We start from the raw sequence: 11432 nt of genomic DNA on the forward strand, positions 1-11432 counted from the left end.
AGACAAAAAAAATAATTTGTGTGTGTTTCTAGTAAGAGGAAATAAAGTTGTTGAGGTTGATAAGTGAATCTAAGCAAAAGGCTTAAGTTTTTGTGAAGAGAAGGATGATTGCTTGAAGGGTTGCCGAGAAAATCAAGGATAGAGGTGATAAGGAAGGCTTATTAGGGAATCAACACATAAACCAAACAAAGATCTAAAATTTCAAAGTGAGTTGTAATCATACTGATCAAACCCTTTTATTTTCTTTCTAATCATTGTAAACAGTTTGTATTGAAATCCTTTTAATTAAAGGTTGACCTAATAGTCAGTGAAGAACTTAACAGTCTGTATAAATCCTTTAGCAAGGTGACATTATAATGGAATGATCAAAGTCCTCTGACAAGGCCACTCCTAACACGGTGATTAAATCCTCTAACAAGGTCACATTTTAACAGTGTGTATTATAACCTTTAACAGGGTTGGCTCCTAATAGAGATCATTTCAAAAGAGTGAAAAAATGGTGACATGTTTCTAGTGGTTTTTCCCAAATTGGGTTTCAATGTTAAATCCTAGTGTCAAACCTGTGTTGAATGTTTTATGGTGTTTTACATTTCAAATGTTTACATTTAGCAAGTTTGTTATATTAGGATAGTGAACTACTAGTAATTTTTTTTATTAGTATATAGTAGAGACAAATCTACAATAGGTTATGCAAAATTGATAATGTTTATTGGTCGATTGTTCAAATGGTACTTATGGACATTAAGTAACTGATTCACCCATCCCCCCTTCTCAGTTATTCTAAACATTCTAACAATTGGTATTGGAGCAATTGATGCTTATAAAGAGAATTTTGAAGGTACTTAAAGTCAAAGATCATGACTCACAAAAGAGAGGTACCAAAGTTGAACAAGGAGAGCTTTCTTGCATGGCAAACATTGACAAGGCTACAATAGCCAATATTAGTGATGTTGCAATAAACTTTGTGAAAAATGAACATGTCAAGATGACAATTGTTCCTGTGACTTCTCAACAATTAAAAGAAAAGAAAGAACACAATCAAGCAATGTTGGAGATTGCCTCAGTTCTAAGCTATGTCAAGTTTGATGATATAAAAGAACGTGACAGTGCAAAATAGACATGGGATAAATTGAAGACCATATATGGAGGAGATGACAATGTCTTGAGAGCCAAATCAAAGAGCCTAAGAGGTAAATTTGATGAAATGAGAAGATGGAATGTGAGAATTGTTGAAAATTGGCTAATGAAGATATGTAATTGTTGTCATTTATGGCAACACATGATGTACATGCTTGCAAGAAACCTTAAAAATAAAGATACTTAGCTTTTGGTACTCAAAAAATTGTCCAAGTATGAATTTGGTTTACAATAGTGCATTGTTTTGTATGTAACTTGTTAGTATACATGTTGATGATGATGTGTATAACCTCGAACATCAGTATAGACTGTATGGAAAAGAGATATTCATGTTTTACTAGTGAAACAAGACAACAGAATTAAAGGAAAGGAATTATTTTGTTTACAAAATAATTAGTTGACCAATTAGGGCCGACATCCTAGATGTTTACTCTAAGTTGGAAAATTATATTATGGTCTTAGTTAACCTAGCAACAATTTTTAAAAAATTATTGTATTTATGCAAACGACATCTTGCGAAGCAAAGTGTAGTATTTTCTAATGTATTGTGATATGTGAATTTTTTGTGAAGCAATATATGTGAAGTTGATTTTGTGATATGAGATCAAACTGATGAAGAATTTATATTCCTAAAGTAATAAAAAAATATTTAGTTGGTGATTAAAGTTTGTAAATTACTGATTCACCTCCCCACACCACCCCCCCCCCCCCCCCCCTCTCAGTAATTCCTATTTCTAACAATTGGTATCAAATCTCAGTTACCTAGAAGAGGATTAATAGCTTGACTAAGATCCCTATGGATATGGAATAGTTGATGAAGAACCTTGAAGAGGCACTTGAAAAAATTAATCTCCTTACTAAAGAAAGAGATAAGTTGAAGGATAGATATGAAGACTCAGATAATCTCCTTAATAGCTTGATAGAGATAATCTCCTTAATAGCTTGACTCAGATCCCTATGGATATGGAATAGTTGATGAAGAACCTTGAAGAGGCACTTGAAAAAATTAATCTCCTTACTAAAGAAAGAGATAAGTTGAAGGATATATTGAACAATTGAAGGACAAGATTGAACATCTCAAATCCAAGCCTAAATCTACTAAATCCAAAACTAGTGATGATGATTATTCAAAGCTGAAGATAGAGTACAAGATCTTGAAGCATGAATTGAAGACTACCAATCTAAAGTTGACTTTGAAGAATGATCCTAGTGAAGTTAAATCTAAATTGACGATTGAGAATACAGATCTTAGAGAAAGTCTAGCAAGGAAGACATCTAAATTTGAAACATTGAAAGATGATCATGAAGAACTTCATAAGTACAATACTATTGTGAAAAGTGAACTAACTCAATGCAAGCAGCAACGTGAGAAGCTTTATTCTAGTAGAGAAAATCTTGATGATTCTATGTCAATACAAAGACCTACCTATGATAAGACTGGTCTTGGTTATCTATTTAACATGTCTACATAGAAACTTGAAAATAGATCAAATCTGAAAGAAAAAGCTAAATCTGATGATAAGATTGAATCTAGTCAATCTTCTGATAAACCTAAAGAAGTTGGACAAGATAAGAAAGTTGAGATTTTGGATTAACCAAAGCAAGTGGATTCTCCTAAGGAAATTAGGTATAAATTTAGAGGCAAGTGTTTTTCATGTAATGAAATAGGTCATATGAAAAGAGATTGTACAAATAAGTCATTTAATCATGTTAAGGATTTTTATTTTCATAATTGTTATGGTATGGATCATCAAGAAATTTATTGTAGGAAACCTAAATATGATAAGTGTAACAACTTTGGATACATAGCTCAAAATTTTCATGCACTAGTTGATGAACAGAATCCTAGAAGTAGAACCCCAGTATGTCAGTTATGCAACAACTTCAGACATAAAGCAAAGTATTTTACAATGGAAAAACACTTCAAAGATAGAAGGAATAATGGAAGAAACTTCAGAAATAGAAGGAATGATGGAAGAAATGCCGAAAATGATAGAAGGAACCTTGAAAGGAACTCTAGAACTAAGAAAGACAATGAGGAACAAAGAAACCTAGTCAATGAATGTCAAGTAGAACTCAATGAGGCATTTGTAAAAGGATTAGACATCTTAGAAGATAAGTTAGAAGATGGTGAGACATAAAGATCAAAGTCAATAATCAAGTTTGGTTCAACTAAGTTGAATTAAGCTTATTCACAACACCAGAATTTGAAACTTCACTTAGAGATTGAATTATGGGTAGTGAAATTGGAAAAAGGTTTATCAAAATAAGTTTAGACTGTATCAAAGCTCACTTGAAATTTGGAGCTTATCAAAACTTTTTAATAAGCAATTAAGGGTTACTATTATTACAGAGAAAGTTAATTCTATAGTAGAAGATGAAAACTATGTTCTTACTAAGAATTTCATGGAGAAAAGTTTTGTGGAGTATTTTCATGATGGAAGGAAGTTATGGTAAACCTTGGGTAGCATTTGAAGATCAGATAGAGGATCTTGAGCAAATATTTAATTTCAAAATATAATTGACAGATTTTTCATGTTTACAAAGTATGCAATTAATGCAAGTTCAAATTGATGAATAAAATGGAGTACATACTTGATTACCACTTCATTGTGATTACATCCAAAGCATAGAGCACTTAGAAGCGACTTGATAAGGCAATTTTGAAGTAAACCCTATTTTTGAAAAGAGGTATTTTATCATTTATTTGTAGAATTTCTTCGATAAAGTTTATATTTGTCAGAATCATGGATATGTCAGTAGTTCATACTATTGAGAATGAGGAGAGAGTGAAATTAAAGGTTATCTCTATGAAACCCATAGAAGGAAACCCTAGTTCAACATTATCTATTATGTCAAACAATGTAGTGTATTTGGAAGATGTAGGAAGTTATCTTAATAGCAAGTTTCAATCTATTGGGAGTGAGTGTATGGATAAAGATATGGAATTAGTCTTTAACCATGATATGAATATGAAACTTGGATTTGAACATTTAAATGAACTAGACTAGTTCAAATATCATTTCTATCGAGAATTGGATATCGATAAATGGACTCAAATCATACTAAGTAGAATACATGATGGAAAATTGTGGATGGAAGACAATGTAATTGATATTTTAGCCGACCTTATTCATGAGGTAACTAGTCTTAGCAAACAAGGAAGTGTACTTATAGGTGAGAACCTTGTTAGGAAGAAGGTTGAGAGCTACACAAAAGCAGTTTATAATGGGAAGGCTATGGTGATCAACACTATTAAACAAGATGATGTAAGATTCCTAAGTAGAATTATTGCCTACTCAATATGTGCAAGTTCTAGGATTAATGAATTGTCAGCAAGATTCATCTATGTAGCCTATAAGATATGTTTTACTAAGGAACAAGCTAACCTTAGTGAAATTCTAAGAATGGTATGTTTAGATTTCAGTCACTGATCAATCATTTATTTTTTCATGTACTTAAGAGATTTCCATATTTGTTAGTCATAGAGATTATGAGTAGTGAGAGGTGTTCTTTGGAGAAAATCACAGATGTATGCAGAAGACATCCAGCAGATAAAATCTTGGATAGTGGAAATTTGATAATGAAAATATTTCAAAATGAAATGAGAGAAAGATTCAAAATTGCACCTACAATTGTAGAAAGATTTAAAGATGACAAATATGTTATGGTTGATACAGATTTTACTTATATTCAAGCAGTGGAACCTTGGAAAATATTCCTTGATCCTTTAGGTTATGAATTAAGTGATGATATAGCAATTGGATACATTGATTTATTGTTGAACTCTAAGAAGGACCAAGTTGAGTATAGAATTCAAACTTATGATGAGATTACCCAGTCAACTCATCAAGCATCTTTAGAGAAAGCATCTCACAAGAAGATAGAGACAATAATGAAGAAAGCTTTATCAAAGGCCGGTATGACTGAAAGTGAATCATAGGTAGTTGGGCAGACAATGAAGCAAGGTATAATGTATGTATAACCCTTATCAATGTCTATTGCAGAGACATCTTCAGAATAGAGCATTCCATATGCTCTAGTGTCAGATGTATAACCAAGTGAATCAAAAAGGAAATCAGAAAGATTAGTGGAAGCTGTGACCACCAAGACAAAAAGGGTCAAGCAACAAGCCACTAGACCAGGAAAAAGACATTGTTGACAATTGTTGAATCTACTGAAGAACAAGAACAAGAAGCTAAACAGACAAAAAAAGTAACTACTTCTAAATAGTCACTAGGTAAAGCTCAACAACCCTGGAAGTCAAAGATAAAATAGATAAATTCAGCCATTGCTAATGAAGAGAACTTTGTTTAGATGAACAAATTTTATGACTTGTATAATGATATTGAAAAAGATCAAATTGATATCTCTACTGTGAGATATATAATAGCTAAAAATCTGAAACTTAAGGATATTGAAGGCATGGTAAATTAGAAAGTCTATGACAGACTCATTATAAAGAAGGCACTAGCTCGAGAAGAGGACATAGAACTTTGGAAATCTATGATAAGGACTATATGCAAGACTGATGAAAAAGATGAAATTAGGAATTTTTTGACCAGCCTAGCACCTTACTTAAGAAACAAGGTGAGACCATTTCTATTTATGGTAGGTGAGAAGGATAAGATAAGAAATAAAATAACTACAGCCATCAGTCAGATGATGATAGAATCTAAGGCAACACCTTCACCAACACCTAGAACCTCAGAAGTGTCAATAAGTGGTGACACAATGCAAATTGATCAAACCAATGTTACTATTAGCATTGATGATACTAACCCTTTTAAGAGTTTGAACAGCCTGAATCTTATATCGAGAATATTCAAGAACAATTGAAACAAATTGAAGAGAAGAAGTGGAAATTAGAGGAAGATAAGAAGAAGAGAACAGAGGAGGAAGAAAGAGAGAGAAGGAAAGAAAAGAGAAGGAAGAGAAAGAGAAAGAAGAGAGAAGAGTCAAAGAGGTGGCTGAGAAGAAGCAAAGGGAAGATGAATCTAAACCATCTAGTTTATCTACTCCACTTTTTCTTTCTAGCTTAATAAGTGATGATGATGATCAAACTAACTTGATCTCATCTCTGACAAAGCTTATAGAGAAGAACAGGAAAGTGAAGAGCCTAAAAAGAACCTTAATGGAGGTTACTGACATATTACACAACACTCTAGCAGTCCAACATACAAAGGCAGATTCTGAATAGAGGGCACAAGTAGTGTTGAAATCATTTGATGAATAATTTACAAATTTGTTGAATGTGGCAGAGTCAAAGGCATAGATTTCACATGATACTAATTTATTTAGGACCATTTGTCAAAATATCAAGAATTATTTGATAACTCTTGATGCTTGTATCAAGGAAATTTAGAAATGTCAGTATTGTACATCAAGTGTACCTTATCTCATAAGTTGACCAAGGATCTATATAGTAAGATTGAAGGTAAGTTGATTGAGCTAGAGGCTTTATCAAGCCAAAAACAACAACCTTTCAACAAAGTTGATGACTTTGAAAGACAAGTGGCCAGTATTCATAGCGATATTAGGAAACTGGAATTTCAGAAAGAACAAATTTTGAAAAGATTTTTGGATTTTAGAGAGTCTATTGCTCTAAAGATATCTATTGTAGAGAGACAGTTGGAGGAGTGTGTCAAAGCTAAGGACACCTACTCAAACTTTTTATATTATGATCTTAATGCAGTTGAGCTTGCATCATATGCCTTATGTGAAATTCTCACCTCTGCTGAATCAGCTAAGGATACATGGACAAAAGGTATGAATAGTCTCAAGGCAAGTTTTGACGATTGTATGAAGATACTATCAGTTTAAGGCAGATGTTTACAAAGTTTTTAATAGCAGTTTTGATAGTTTTTGACATTCCAACCTTTGTCATTGATGTTAAAGGGGGAGAAGATGCATAAGAAAATTGTAAATAAGATAAAGGGGAGAAGATAAAATTGTAAAGTATGAAATCATATTGTAAGCGGGAGCATATGTAAGATGGGTAAGTTGTAATAGATGATTAATGTAATGTTATTGTATTATTTTTGACAAGTTTTTGATACTTAGCCAATTTTTCCTATTTTGTTGCCATCAATGCCAAAGGGGAAGATTGTTGACAATTGGATAATGAAGATATGTAATTATTGTCATTTATGGAAACATATGATGTGCATGCTTGTAGGAAACCCTGGAAATAAAGATACTTAGCTTTTGGTACTCAGAAAATTGTCAAAGTATGAATTTGGTTTACAACAATGCATTGTTTTGAATGTAACTTGTTACTAACATCATATTATGACTAAAGAAGTTAGATGGAGATAGTTTACATGTTGATGATGACATATATAACCTCAAACATCAGTACAGACTGTACAGAAAAGAGATATTCATGTTTTACCAATGAAACAAGATAGTAGATTAAAGGAAAGGAATTATTTTGTTTACAAAATAATTACTTGACCAATTAGCGCCAACATCCTAGATGTTTACTCTAAGTTTGAAAAGTATATTATGGTCTTAGCCAACCTAGCAGCAATTTTTGAAAAGGTGTGGTATTTATGCAAAGGACATCTTGTGAAGAGAAGTGTAGTATTTTGGGATGTATTGTGATATGTGAACTTTCTATGAAGCAATATATGCGAAGTTGATTTTGTGATCCAAGATTGAATTGAGGAAGAATCCATATTCCTGAAGACTAATTACTTGTTTGGGTTGTGAGCTCTTCTTGTAATTCGAAGTGCATGTTTGGGTAGTGGGCTCATCTTGCATCTACTGTACTACAACTCCTAATAAGGTTGGAATCTCCTAATAGGGACTCTCTATACTGAATTTGCTCATTGACTCCTAACAGAGTCCATCTTCTAACAAGGAACATATATATATCAGTATATTATCTAGTGGGTATCATCCCCACCGGGGTTTTCCCTTGGCCAGGGTTTCCCTAGTTAACAAAATATGGTGTTATGAGTTATCTTTTTGCATGGTTACTATTACTGTTCAACATTACTTTATTACTTTCTTATGTATGGTTCAAAGGAATAAATAATATTTTAGTTGGTGACTAAAGTTGTAAATTATTGATTCACCCGCCGCCGCCACCTTCCCCCCCCCCCCCCCCCCCCCTCTCAGTAATTTCTATTTCTAACAATAATATAGTACAATACTTTACAAGAATCAAAGGATTTGTCAATTCTATTTGAGGTGCAAATGGAATAATTCAAGATGAAACAGTAATGAGCAAGGGATTGAGAACTCTACTCCCTATATATGCCATTAGAGTTTCTGCAATACAAGAGTTGAGATGCAATCTAGGTAACACTTTGACCTTGGAAGGTGCAATTGGTAGACTTACTGCTTTTGAGATGTCTAATTTTGATAACTACACACCTTATACTATTGAATATGTTTATAAATCACAATTGGTTCTCAGCAAAAGAAAAGGCAAACATGTGAAAAGTGATAGTGATTCTTCTGACAATGAGCTTGATATAAATACAAAAATATTTGGAAGAGGTTGAGGTAAATACAAAGGTAAATTACCTATTTTTTGTTTTTCATGCAACAAGATTGTTCATATAGCTACAAGATGTCCCAAAAGAGAAGACAAGGATGAAAGAAAGAAAAGAAAGTACAAAGGAAGAAGAAATGATCGAGATTACAAGAAAAACAAGGATGACAAAGGTAAGAAATCTTGTTATATTGTTGAAGAAGAAATTGACACTAAATATGAAAGTAATGATGATGAAGTTGTTTATGTTGGTACGAAAGAAGATTCTGATGAAGATGAGAAAACTTCTTTAATTTCATATGTGAACAAAAGTGATAGATGGATAATTGATAGTGGTTGCTCTAATCATATGACTGGTGATAAAGATAGATTTTAAGATATTGGACCATACAAAGGTGATTGTGCTAAGTTTGGTAATGATATTCCATAGGTTGTGAAAGGTAAAGGAACTATTCAATTAATTGACCAAATCAAGTGTGATAATGTTTTCTGGGTGGAAGGACGTAACTACAATTTTTGAGTGTTTCACAGCTAAACAAATTAGGATATAGAGTTGAATTTTATCACAAAAAGAACAAGATAGATGTTATTGATGATAAGCTAATTGGAAATGGTGATCAGACAAGAGGTAACTTGTTCTATCTAGATTTATCTAATGAGACAAGTTTGTTCGCACAAAAAGAAGATGTTTGGTTATGGCACAAGAGATTAAGTTATGTAAATTTTGATAATTTGGTGAACATTAGTAAAATGAACAAAGTAAGAGGGTTTCCAAAATTAAAGAACCCAAACACTACTATGTGTAAACAATGTCAATTGGGAAAAATGACAAAGTCTAGTTTCAAGAGCAAAATATACACATGTAGTGATATTTTGGAGTTGTTTCATGCTGACCTATGTGGACCAATTTATGTTCAAAGCTATTGTGGAGATAAGTATTTCAACTTGTTTGTTCACACAAATCAATGCTAGAGTTACCCTGGCAGTCTAACTTGACCCTAGCCCCCTAGTGACTCTATGTGGCACTAGTATCCTTTCGTACTAACAAGGCATACTAATGATGCATGGTAGCAACCAAGCATTCTCCCTACTCCCATCCTAATCTATACTAGCACTCGGATCATGGGTGAGAACATACAAAGACTCTTATTAGGTTCATTTTAATCTCATTTAGTGTATTGTTTTCACTTATTAAACAACTTACAATGGGTTACCCTGGTAGCCACTTTGGGCCCCGGCCTCCATTCCAAGCCACTTCCTGACATTACATATAGATAACCTACCCTAAGCTCATAAAATCACAAATCAAAGAATTGTAGTATTTCACCTTAGTCCTATACAAGTGACTGGAAAGCATCAAAAGATAATTCATAATAACCCATCAGTTATTTACAAGCAACTGGAAAGCATCTCAAAAATATTGATCAAAGACTCAAAAAGGTTACGTCAAATATGTCATAACATTCATCTCGTTATCCCACAAGGACACTGAAAGCAAGAACAACAATATAACCAAATTCATCAAAGAGCATACCAACACATTACCATTGTTGAGTTTAAAAGATCAAAGATCAAATCAACATAATACCGCAATCACAGAACTTCCAAGCCTCTGGTAGATGTCCTAAAACTGGTCGACACTCTAGTCAACCCAAACACAAAGCACAGACAACATATAGATAACAAAGTAGTTCCATAGTTTGGTTTGATTTGAAAACACATAGTTGAGTTAATAGTAAGGTTTCAGTTTTCGTTCAATGTAAGTTTTCAAACCTATGAATTTTACATTGTGACCCTTAACTATATAGTCCAATTCTGAATTTGAACAAAATGCACGATTCCCTATTTGATTTCAACTCCATTATTCCAAAATAACTTAAGGGTAATTATTTATTTAAATTATTAAAATAATACTTATTGATTTTCAAGTAAAATAATTTACAATTTTATTAAAATCAATATTAATAATAATAATAATTAAATAAATTGAAAATTTTATTAAATAACTTCCATTATTAATTAAACATAATTAAATTAATTAATAATTATATAAAATAACTATATATATATATATATAAAAACTATTAATAATAATCTTATTAAATTAATCCTTATTAATTTAAACCAATTATAAAATTTAATTTTAATAATATTTAATAATAATAACTTTAACTATATTTTAAAAAATTATTAATTTATATTTTATTAAAATTAAATTAATAAAAAATATATAAAACAATTACATTGTGTTTTAGGCCTGTGCAGCCATATATTTAATATGGTTGTTGCTGTGCGGCTGTAGGTTGACTGATGCCACAAGCAGTAGTAATTAATATTGTTGCCTACGTGCAGCAGTACGTTTGCACACATAGGCCACGATTTGATAAAAGGAGGGAGGTGGAGGATTGGTGACCCTGCCTCCTCTCAAAAAAATTATATATTTATATATATATATTTTTATGTTATTTTATTTTGTATCAATAAGATTTTGATTAACACAACACATCAAATATATATATATATATTTTTTTATTTTTTATTTTTTATTTTTATTTTTTTAAATTTATTACAAAAATCCTATCTATACTCTAATAGAAAAAATACGACAAACTTGTCAAATTTATATACTAAAATTTTGATTTCATCTCAAACCCTTTCTTGATTAGAATACTAATTTTCTACAGAACAAGGGTTTCTAATAGCTTTTCTAATCCCGATATACAGATGGAATTCGATAGGAATAACAAAAGATTCAGAATGAAAGATTTAAAGATTCATACAACGAAATTTG

This window comes from Cupressus sempervirens, chromosome 11 (assembly GCF_028749045.1).
Source record: "Cupressus sempervirens isolate cs-2001-9-10 chromosome 11, ASM2874904v1, whole genome shotgun sequence".
In the NCBI taxonomy this organism is placed as follows: Eukaryota; Viridiplantae; Streptophyta; class Pinopsida; order Cupressales; family Cupressaceae; genus Cupressus; species Cupressus sempervirens.